This window comes from Xenopus tropicalis, chromosome 2 (genome assembly GCF_000004195.4).
Source record: "Xenopus tropicalis strain Nigerian chromosome 2, UCB_Xtro_10.0, whole genome shotgun sequence".
Lineage (NCBI taxonomy): Eukaryota > Metazoa > Chordata > Amphibia > Anura > Pipidae > Xenopus > Xenopus tropicalis.
In genome coordinates, this window is record NC_030678.2 from 178,224,698 (window position 1) to 178,237,028 (window position 12,331).

A 12,331-nucleotide genomic window follows, 5' to 3' on the forward strand; every position below is an offset into this window, starting at 1 on the left:
CCCGGTAGCCAATACAGGGGCGGAGTCCACCGTCCTTCTTTTCGACAAAAAAGAAGCCAGCTCCTGCTGGGGAGGTAGAAGGACGGATAAATTCACGCTGGAGATTCTCAGAGATATACTCCTTCATGGCAGCCGTCTCTGCAGGGGATAAGGGATAGGTCCGCCCACGGGGTGGCATGGTTCCAGGAAGGAGATCAATAGGGCAGTCATACCGCCGATGCGGGGGAAGAAACTCTGCTGACTTTTTACAAAAAACATCAGAGAAGTCCCTTTAGACGGAGGGCAGAGCTGAAAGACTCATAGAGGAGACTGTAACCCGCTGGAGTGGCTGAGAAATTAAACAATGTCTTTGGCAGTACTGAGTCCAACGGGAGATTTGACCTGATGACCAGTCAATGGAGGGGTTATGGAGTCGTAGCCATGGCAACCCCAGCACAACAGGAGACGAAGGACATGGAATGATCAGGAATTACATCTTTTCCAGATGTAGTGCTCCAATCTGGACAGATAGTTCACCGGTGGTTAAAGTGATGGTGTCCGTGGAGAGAGGTCTGTCATCGATGGCGAAGACCCGAATAGGAGGAGTCATTGGAAAGAGGGCAATGCCAACCTTTTTTGCGAATGCCAAGTCCATAAAGTTTCCTGCAGCTCCGGAATCAAGGAAGGCTGAGACTGGAATTGCCTGGGAGGACAACCGGATCTGTACAGGAACATGAAATTGGTGAGATTGTTCCGCTGACTTAGGAACAATACTACCAGCAAAAGAAACAACAGTCTTACTTGAAGCAGGAGTATTCCCCAGCTTGACAGGGCAGGAAACCGCTAAGTGGGATTGTCCGCCGCAGTACAGACATAGGCCGGAAAGGCGTCTCCGAAGCTTCTCTTGTGCGGATAGTCGAGCCTTCCCAAGTTGCATGGGTTCCTCCGAAGGGGAAGTGGTAAACTGCGGAGAAGACGGGGGTATCATAGGGTTCTGGAAGCGCGGAGCCAGGACTGGATGAGACTTTTTACTCCGCTCTTTATCAGCCTGATGTTCTTTAAGGCGAGTGTCTACCTTAATAGCGAGAGCGATCAAATCTTCAAGGGAGTCAGGTAGATCTCTGGATACCAGGTCATCCTTCAGACGGGACGATAGGCCTTGGTAGAAGACTGCCTTATAAGCCTCCTCATTCCAGGAAGTTTCCGCCATGAGGGTTCTAAAGTCTATGGCATACTCACTGGCACCGAGACTGCCCTGGCGGATTTGCAGCAGGCGTGAAGAGGCAGTAGCGACCCGACCAGGGGCATCAAAGATGGTTCTGAACATCTGTAGAAATTCCTTCACATCAAATGTCAGGGGTGACTGACTCTCCCAGAGAGAAGTTGCCCATTCCAGTGGTTTGCCCTCCAGACGAGACATAACGTAGCCCACCTTCGCTCGCTCACAGGAGAATTGGGAAGGTTGGAACTCAAACTGAATCTGGCATTGAGTCACGAATCCCCTGCAGGCCTGCGGATTGCCACTGTAGCACGGAGGAGGAGGTATTCGTGGCTCACGAGCTGGCGACATCGCTGGCAGAGGAACCACCACAGCAGGAGGAATTTCCGCGACAGCGGGAGTAGCGGTCAAACGGGACAAAATGGAATCAAGTACTTGCCCAATTCTGACTTGCTGGGATTCATACGCCTCCATACGGGACGCCAGCCCGCGAAGGGCTCTTCCCACGTCCAGTACCGCTTCCTCGGGATCCATGGCCCGAGTATAATGTCAGCGGGGGCCTCCGGCACCCACGGGAAGGGTGAAGTCAGGATCAAGGAGGAAGGCCGCTTCCAGCGAGTCCGAGCGAAGTACAGATGCAGGGTAATCCAATAGCGAGGTCAGGTTCAGGCAAAGGTCACTTAAGGCAGGCAGCAAGGTTCAAGGTCAGGAACAGGCAATTAGACAGCAACAGGAAAGCAGATGAGACAAATAGAGACCCAGGAACACAATAGGTATATTGAGCTATACTCGGGCATTGAACCTGGGTCTCTGGCGTCCTTTTAAGTTTGAATTTGGCGACATAGCGCGTGATGTCATCGCGCCGGCGTCCTTGCGCCCACGTGGAGTCCTGGGCGCCGCCATCTTGGATCCGCCGCGCTGAGAAGGAGGGCGCCGCCGCACACCAGGTAGGGAGCGCTTCGTGACAAACAGTACCTGTACTTGATCCCAACTAAGATATAATTACCCCTTATTGGGGCAGAACAGCCCTATTGGGTTTATTTCATGGTTAAATGATTCCCTTTTCTCTGTAATAATAAAACAGTACCTGTACTTGATCCCAACTAAGATATAATTACCCCTTATTGGGGCAGAACAGCCCTATTGGGTTTATTTCATGGTTAAATGATTCCCTTTTCTCTGTAATAATAAAACAGTACCTGTACTTGATCCCAACTAAGATATAATTACCCCTTATTGGGGCAGAACAGCCCTATTGGGTTTATTTCATGGTTAAATGATTCCCTTTTCTCTGTAATAATAAAACAGTACCTGTACTTGATCCCAACTAAGATATAATTACCCCTTATTGGGGCAGAACAGCCCTATTGGGTTTATTTCATGGTTAAATGATTCCCTTTTCTCTGTAATAATAAAACAGTACCTGTACTTGATCCCAACTAAGATATAATTACCCCTTATTGGGGCAGAACAGCCCTATTGGGTTTATTTCATGGTTAAATGATTCCCTTTTCTCTGTAATAATAAAACAGTACCTGTACTTGATCCCAACTAAGATATAATTACCCCTTATTGGGGCAGAACAGCCCTATTGGGTTTATTTCATGGTTAAATGATTCCCTTTTCTCTGTAATAATAAAATGGTACCTGTACTTGATCCCAACTAAGATATAATTACCCCTTATTGGGGGCAGAACAGCCCTATTGGGTTTATTTCATGGTTAAATGATTCCCTTTTCTCTGTAATAATAAAACAGTACCTGTACTTGATCCCAACTAAGATATAATTACCCCTTATTGGGGCAGAACAGCCCTATTGGGTTTATTTCATGGTTAAATGATTCCCTTTCTCTGTAATAATAAAACAGTACCTGTACTTGATCCCAACTAAGATATAATTACCCCTTATTGGGGCAGAACAGCCCTATTGGGTATATTTCATGGTTAAATGATTCCCTTTTCTCTGTAATAATAAAACAGTACCTGTACTTGATCCCAACTAAGATATAATTACCCCTTATTGGGGCAGAACAGCCCTATTGGGTTTATTTCATGGTTAAATGATTCCCTTTTCTCTGTAATAATAAAACAGTACCTGTACTTGATCCCAACTAAGATATAATTACCCCTTATTGGGGCAGAACAGCCCTATTGGGTTTATTTCATGGTTAAATGATTCCCTTTTCTCTGTAATAATAAAATGGTACCTGTACTTGATCCCAACTAAGATATAATTACCCCTTATTGGGGGCAGAACAGCCCTATTGGGTTTATTTCATGGTTAAATGATTCCCTTTTCTCTGTAATAATAAAACAGTACCTGTACTTGATCCCAACTAAGATATAATTACCCCTTATTGGGGGCAGAACAGCCCTATTGGGTTTATTTCATGGTTAAATGATTCCCTTTTCTCTGTAATAATAAAACAGTACCTGTACTTGATCCCAACTAAGATATAATTACCCCTTATTGGGGCAGAACAGCCCTATTGGGTTTATTTCATGGTTAAATGATTCCCTTTTCTCTGTAATAATAAAACAGTACCTGTACTTGATCCCAACTAAGATATAATTACCCCTACATTGTTATGGGCAGGTTGGTCTGGCCAGAAACCCTAAGGTCTAAACTCCATGTTGGACGGTGTTGGATATACAGGATCTTTCCTACTGGTCGGATATAATCACATGGGTCACAATATAATGGGACTGATAGAGAAACCTGATGGAAGCTTTGCCCTCTGGCCCCGACGCCTGTGGGAAGGGAACATGGCGCCCACATCAGACAAGATAAAATCTAATGGCGACTGACTGACTTTTTTCTCATTGAAATTCATTTACTGTCGGATGTAGATCCATAAACAGATCCCCCCACCCGACTTTATCTGATCCAATTTCCATTACAGACTATGGAGATCAGATTTTGTTGGATCCCACAGAATCTCCAACTGTTGCATGACAAGATCTGACCCACAAAGTCTGATCAGAATCATGGGGTTCAGCCCTGAGAGTGTAAATACAATATGGAATGGTTTCCATGACTATAGGGGTTCCCCCTGTATGTGGGGCCGGAATCAGCGGGGGGAGTGGGGGCAAGAACGTCAGTCGGGGGGGTGAATGTGCATCTGGTTCCCTACTGAGTATTGTTAGATCTGTAGCAACACATCACTCACCTTCTGTATCTTGATATCCGTGACGGGAGCGACCAGACAGCGAGCCATAAAGGCAACAAATCCCGGGATAATGCCATTGGCCGATCCCATCGTTTCTGCAGATAATTGGACTCAACTTCCGATCCCAGAGACTTGATACAAAAGAAAGATTAACACTTCATTTAAAGCAACAAACCCACTCGCTGTATAGTGGATCCATCAGTCCCTGCGCGGCCCCATTTCCCAGCATGCACAGGGATCCCAGAGCGGGTCAGTCGTCTCCAAGGAGAGAAAAATCCAACAATTTTAAAAATTTAGATTTTGACAACAAGAAAGATGCTGAGAAAAAAATGTTATGATAAAGTAAAGAATTTATGGGGAATTTTCACATTCCCTTTGTTTTTATAATATACCCCCCGGCAGCCATTTGCCATTTGTGGGAGGCAGGTAAAGGGGCAAGACTGCAGCCCCAAGGGCAGAAATTGAAAAAGAGGTGAGTGGGGGGGTAAGTAGGGCAATAAATAGGGAAAGTGCTGTATAATAAGGAAATAGGTTTGTCTTTTGCTATTTCTTGCACTAAACGGGGCAAAAGCTGAAAGTCTGTAAATCACACAAAGCTGCCACGGGGGGGGGGGGGTAACTTAACCCCCAAACCTAATCCTATTCAGACTTTATTCCAACCTTCCTTGTAAGTCTAGATCAGTAAATAAAGATTTACCCCAATCCTTACCTTTGGGCCGGGCACTATGGCTCAGGAACATTAGGGGTATTGTATAGATCTGAAGTTCCTAAACTGTGGGACTGGGACCTCTGGGGGCCCAACAAAATCCAGGGGGGCAGCCTAAAGGTCAGTTTAGTTATGATTTATTGGCAAATTCTTAGCTGTAATATTGGTGTGTAGGCGCCATCTCAGTGCCTTGTGCCTGAGTCTGAGCTTTCAGCCAGCGCTACACATTAGAACTGCTTTCAGCTAACCTATTGTTTCTCCTACTCCCATGTAACTGGAGGAGTCCCAAGCCGGACTTGGATTTCTTACTATTGAGTGCTATTCTGATACCTACTGGGAGCTGCTATCTTTCTCCCTTCCCATTGTTCTGCTGATCGGCTGCTGGGGGTGAGGGGGGATATCACTCCAACTTGCAGCGCAGCAGTAAAGTGTGACTGAAGTTTATCATAGCACAGGTCACATGGCACCCCTGAGTGGTATTGGTAAGGGGACTACACTTTCCCCTGTCTATGGCGCCCTGTAGCTGTACAGACCCAGTGCCCAGTAGCTGTACAGACCCAGTGCCCAGTAGTTGTACAGACCCAGTGCCCAGTAGTTGAACAGACCCAGTGCCCAGTAGTTGTACAGACCCGGTGCCCAGTAGTTGTACAGACCCGGTGCCCAGTAGTTGAACAGACCCAGTGCCCAGTAGTTGTACAGACCCAGTGCCCAGTAGTTGTACAGACCCAGTGCCCAGTAGTTGTACAGACCCGGTGCCCAGTAGTTGTACAGACCCGGTGCCCAGTAGTTGTACAGACCCAGTGCCCAGTAGTTGTACAGACCCAGTGCCCAGTAGTTGTACAGACCCAGTGCCCAGTAGTTGTACAGACCCAGTGCCCAGTAGTTGTACAGACCCGGTGCCCAATAGTTATATAGACACGGTGCCCAGTAGTTGTACAGACCCGGTGCCCAGTAGTTGTACAGACCCGGTGCCCAGTAGTTGTACAGACCCAGTGCCCAGTAGTTGTACAGACCCAGTGCCCAGTAGTTGTACAGACCCAGTGCCCAGTAGTTGTACAGACCCAGTGCCCAGTAGTTGTACAGACCCGGTGCCCAATAGTTATATAGACACGGTGCCCAGTAGTTGTACAGACCCGGTGCCCAGTAGTTGTACAGACCCAGTGCCCAGTAGTTGTAAAGAGACAGTGCCCAGTAGTTGTACAGACCCGGTGCCCAGTAGTTGTACAGACCCAGTGCCCAGTAGTTGTAAAGAGACAGTGCCCAGTAGTTGTACAGACCCAGTGCCCAGTAGTTGTACAGACCCGGTGCCCAGTAGTTGTACAGACCCGGTGCCCAGTAGTTGTACAGACCCGGTGCCCAGTAGTTATATAGACACGGTGCCCAGTAGTTGTACAGACCCGGTGCCCAGTAGTTGTACAGACCCAGTGCCCAGTAGTTGTACAGACCCGGTGCCCAGTAGTTGTACAGACCCGGTGCCCAGTAGTTGTAAAGAGACAGTGCCCAGTAGTTGTACAGACCCGGTGCCCAGTAGATGTACAGACCCAGTGCCCAGTAGTTGTACAGACCCAGTGGCCAGTAGTTGTACAGACCCAGTGGCCAGTAGTTGTACAGACCCAGTGCCCAGTAGTTGTACAGACCCAGTGGCCAGTAGTTGTACAGACACGGTGCCCAGTAGTTGTACAGACCCGGTGCCCAGTAGTTGTACAGACCCAGTGCCCAGTAGTTGTACAGACCCCGTGCCCAGTAGTTGTACAGACCCAGTGCCCAGTAGTTATACAGACCCAATGCCCAGTAGTTGTACAGACCCAGTGCCCAGTAGTTGTACAGACCCGGTGCCCAGTAGTTGTACAGACACGGTGCCCAGTAGTTGTAAAGACCCGGTGCCCAGTAGTTGTACAGACCCGGTGCCCAGTAGTTGTACAGACCCGGTGCCCAGTAGTTGTAAAGACCCGGTGCCCAGTAGTTGTACAGACCCCGTGCCCAGTAGTTGTACTGACCCCGTGCCCAGTAGTTGTACTGACCCCGTGCCCAGTAGTTGTACAGACCCGGTGCTCAGTAGTTGTACAGACCCCGTGCCCAGTAGTTGTACAAACCCAGTGCCCAGTAGTTGTACAGACACGGTGCCCAGTAGTTGTACAGACCCGGTGCCCAGTAGTTGTACAGACCCGGTGCCCAGTAGTTGTACAGACCCAGTGCCCAGCAGTTGTACAGACCCGGTGCCCAGCAGTTGTACATACCCGGTGCCCAGTAGTTGTACAGACCCGGTGCCCAGTAGTTGTACAGACCCCGTGCCCAGTAGTTGTACAGACACAGTGCCCAGTAGTTGTACAGACCCCGTGCCCAGTAGTTGTACAGACCCCGTGCCCAGTAGTTGTACAAACCCAGTGCCCAGTAGTTGTACAGACACGGTGCCCAGTAGTTGTACAGACCCGGTGCCCAGTAGTTGTACAGACCCGGTGCCCAGTAGTTGTACAGACACAGTGCCCAGTAGTTGTACAGACCCCGTGCCCAGTAGTTGTACAGACCCCGTGCCCAGTAGTTGTACAGACACAGTGCCCAGTAGTTGTACAGACCCGGTGCCCAGTAGTTGTACAGACACAGTGCCCAGTAGTTGTACAGACCCCGTGCCCAGTAGTTGTACAGACCCCGTGCCCAGCAGTTGTACAGACCCGGTGCTCAGTAGTTGTACAGACCCCGTGCCCAGTAGTTGTACAGACCCGGTGCCCAGTAGTTGTACAGACCCCGTGCCCAGTAGTTGTACAGACCTAGTGCCCAGTAGCTGTACAGACCCGGTGCCCAGTAGTTGTACAGACCCGGTGCCCAGTAGTTGTACGTACGGAGACACAAGGGAAAAGATGTAGTGAGGAGCAGAGGAGTCGGCCAGGAACGTACGGTGACACAAGGGAAGAGATGGAGTGAGGGGCAGAGGAGTCGGCCGGGAATGTACGGTGACACAAGGGAAGAGATGTAGTGAGGGGCAGAGGAGTCGGCCGGGAATGTACGGTGACACAAGGGAAGAGATGGAGTGAGGAGCAGAGGAGTCGGCCAGGAACGTACGGAGACACAAGGGAAGAGATGTAGTGAGGGGCAGAGGAGTCGGCCAGGAACGTACGGAGACACAAGGGAAGAGATGTAGTGAGGGGCAGAGGAGTCGGCCAGGAACGTACGGAGACACAAGGGAAGAGATGGAGTGAGGAGCAGAGGAGTCGGCCAGGAACGTACGGAGACACAAGGGAAGGGATGTAGTGAGGAGCAGAGGAGTCGGCCAGGAACGTACGGAGACACAAGGGAAGGGATGTAGTGAGGAGCAGAGGAGTCGGCCAGGAACGTACAGATACACAAGGGAAGGGATGTAGTGAGGGGCAGAGGAGTCGGCCGGGAACGTACGGAGACACAAGGGAAGAGATGTAGTGAGGAGCAGAGGAGTCGGCCAGGAACGTACGGAGACACAAGGGAAGAGATGTAGTGAGGAGCAGAGGAGTCGGCCAGGAACGTACGGAGACACAAGGGAAGAGATGTAGTGAGGGGCAGAGGAGTCGGCCGGGAATGTACGGTGACACAAGGGAAGAGATGGAGTGAGGAGCAGAGGAGTCGGCCAGGAACGTACGGAGACACATGGGAAGAGATGTAGTGAGGGGCAGAGGAGTCGGCCAGGAACGTACGGAGACACAAGGGAAGAGATGTAGTGAGGGGCAGAGGAGTCGGCCAGGAACGTACGGAGACACAAGGGAAGAGATGTAGTGAGGGGCAGAGGAGTCGGCCAGGAACGTACGGTGACACAAGGGAAGAGATGGAGTGAGGAGCAGAGGAGTCGGCCAGGAACGTACGGAGACACAAGGGAAGAAATGTAGTGAGGGGCAGAGGAGTTGGCCGGGAACGTACGGAGACACAAGGGAAGAAATGTAGTGAGGGGCAGAGGAGTCGGCCAGGAACGTACGGTGACACAAGGGAAGAGATGGAGTGAGGAGCAGAGGAGTCGGCCATGAACGTATGGAGACACAAGGGAAGAGATGTAGTGAGGAGCAGAGGAGTCGGCCAGGAACGTACAGAGACACAAGGGAAGAGATGGAGTGAGGAGCAGAGGAGTCGGCCATGAACGTATGGAGACACAAGGGAAGAGATGTAGTGAGGAGCAGAGGAGTCGGCCAGGAACGTACAGAGACACAAGGGAAGGGATGTAGTGAGGAGCAGAGGAGTCGGCCAGGAACGTACGGAGACACAAGGGAAGAGATGTAGTGAGGAGCAGAGGAGTCAGCCAGGATCATACGGAGACACAAGGGAAGAGATGTAGTGAGGAGCAGAGGAGTCAGCCAGGAACGTACGGAGACACAAGGGAAGGGATGCAGTGAGGAGCAGAGGAGTCGGCCAGGAACGTACGGAGACACAAGGGAAGAGATGTAGTGAGGAGCAGAGGAGTCGGCCAGGAACGTACGGAGACACAAGGGAAGGGATGTAGTAAGGAGCAGAGGAGTCGGCCAGGAACGTACGGAGACACAAGGGTAGAGATGTAGTGAGGAGCAGAGGAGTCAGCCAGGAAGATACGGAGACACAAGGGAAGAGATGTAGTGAGGAGCAGAGGAGTCGGCCAGGAACGTACGGAGACACAAGGGAAGGGATTCAGTGAGGAGCAGAGGAGTCGGCCAGGAACGTACGGAGACACAAGGGAAGGGATGTAGTAAGGAGCAGAGGAGTCGGCCAGGAACGTACGGAGACACAAGGGAAGAGATGTAGTGAGGAGCAGAGGAGTCGGCCAGGAACGTACGGTGACACAAGGGAAGAGATGGAGTGAGGAGCAGAGGAGTCAGCCAGGAACGTACGGAGACACAAGGGAAGAAATGTAGTGAGGGGCAGAGGAGTCGGCCAGGAACGTACGGTGACACAAGGGAAGAAATGTAGTGAGGGGCAGAGGAGTCGGCCGGGAACGTACGGAGACACAAGGGAAGAAATGTAGTGAGGGGCAGAGGAGTCGGCCAGGAACGTACGGTGACACAAGGGAAGAGATGGAGTGAGGAGTAGAGGAGTCGGCCAGGAACGTACGGAGACACAAGGGAAGAGATGGAGTGAGGGGCAGAGGAGTCGGCAGGAACGTACGGAGACACAAGGGAAGAGATGTAGTGAGGAGCAGAGGAGTTGGCCAGGAATGTACGGAGACCCAAGGGAAGAGATGTAGTGAGGAGCAGAGGAGTCGGCCAGGAACGTACAGAGACAGAAGGGAAGAGATGTAGTGAGGAGCAGAGGAGTCGGCCAGGAACGTACAGAGACACAAGGGAAGGGATGGAGTGAGGAGCAGAGGAGTCGGCCAGGAACGTACAGAGACACAAGGGAAGGGATGGAGTGAGGAGCAGAGGAGTCGGCCAGGAACGTACGGAGACACAAGGGAAGGGATGTAGTGAGGAGCAGAGGAGTCGGCCAGGAATGTACGGAGACACAAGGGAAGAGATGTAGTGAGGAGCAGAGGAGTTTGCCAGGAACGTATGGAGACACAAGGGAAGGGATGGAGTGAGGAGCAGAGGAGTCGGCCAGGAACGTACGGAGACAGAAGGGAAGAGATGGAGTGAGGAGCAGAGGAGTCAGCCAGGAACGTACGGAGACACAAGGGAAGAGATGTAGTGAGGAGCAGAGGGGTCGGCCAGGAATGTACGGAGACACAAGGGAAGAGATGTAGTGAGGAGCAGAGGAGTTGGCCAGGAACGTATGGAGACACAAGGGAAGAGATGTAGTGAGGAGCAGAGGAGTCGGCCAGGAACGTATGGAGACACAAGGGAAGAGATGGAGTGAGGAGCAGAGGAGTCAGCCAGGAACGTACGGAGACACAAGGGAAGAGATGGAGTGAGGGGCAGAGGAGTCGGCCAGGAACGTACGGTGACACAAGGGAAGAGATGTAGTGAGGAGCAGAGGAGTCGGCCAGGAACGTACGGAGACACAAGGGAAGGGATGTAGTGAGGAGCAGAGGAGTCGGCCAGGAACGTACGGAGACACAAGGGAAGAGATGGAGTGAGGAGCAGAGGAGTCGGCCAGGAACGTACGGAGACACAAGGGAAGAGAGGGAGTGAGGAGCAGAGGAGTCTGCCAGGAACGTACGGAGACACAAGGGAAGAGACAGGGTATTTGTCTCTGGATATATATTTCTTACCTGAGGAGCCATACACAGACCCAGTATCCCAAGAGAAATGCAGAAAAGCAGAAGCCTCATTGCTGGGACTGTAATGGAAAAAAATACTCAAAATGTGCTGTACAAACAGGATAGATAGATAGATAGATAGATAGATAGATATATGATAGATAGATAGATAGATAGATAGATAGATAGATAGATAGATAGATAGATAGATACATAGATAGATACATAGATAGATAGATAGATAAGTAGATAGGGCCAGGGCATTATGGGCTGGATTGTCCTGACCAGATAGATGGGACAGACAGACAAAATAGATTGGCCACAGACAATAGATAAATAAGAAGGATGGGTGGATGGATAGAGAGACAGACAAAAGTTCATTCTTGTTTTCCATTTTTAAGAAGATTATCCCCTTGCCCCAGTGAAAATTCTGGATTATCCACCAGTTGGACCATCACAAAAGCTTAAGGCAGTTATGCCATTCACTGGTTTTGACCCAGGGGCTAAGGGTCGGGAATAAAGTTCCACCACTTTTTGTCCACGTGCTCAAACCAAAGAATTCTGAAGAAGTTGGAGCTCCTGATCTATTCTTTCAGCCTTTAACCAGGTCAAAGGCTCATCTTCAGGCCCAGATTTGTGGCGAGGCTACAAAGGCCCCAGACTAGGGAGGCACAAATGTGGGGGTGGCCTGCCGCCCAAGCTGCACCAACATTTTGCTCACATACGGAGCAACAGGGGCCCCCCCCTCCATATGTGGGTTTAAATGGATGCAGGAATGGGGGCGCCTATATAACAAATCCGGCGCTGATCATTGTTAGGTAGGTAGGAAGCCCAATAAAGGGGATACTTACCCCTGTGCTCCCCAGTAGAACATTCCCAAGTCTGACTTCCAAACCCAAAGTGAGCTTTGCCTCCAAACTAACTAGAGCTCCTTCCGTTGGTCTTTCTCCCCCATTTCTAGTCATGCCAGGGTATTTTCTTACTTCTACCAAGGCTTTGTGGCAGGGTCCCAGATTTGCCCAGTAAGCAGAGCCCAAAGATTCCTAATTCCGGACAAATAAGCAGCTCCTACTTTCCAAGGCTTGTCTTACCTGCGCATACCTGAGGAATTCCCAGATCTGGGAGGGACTAAATCC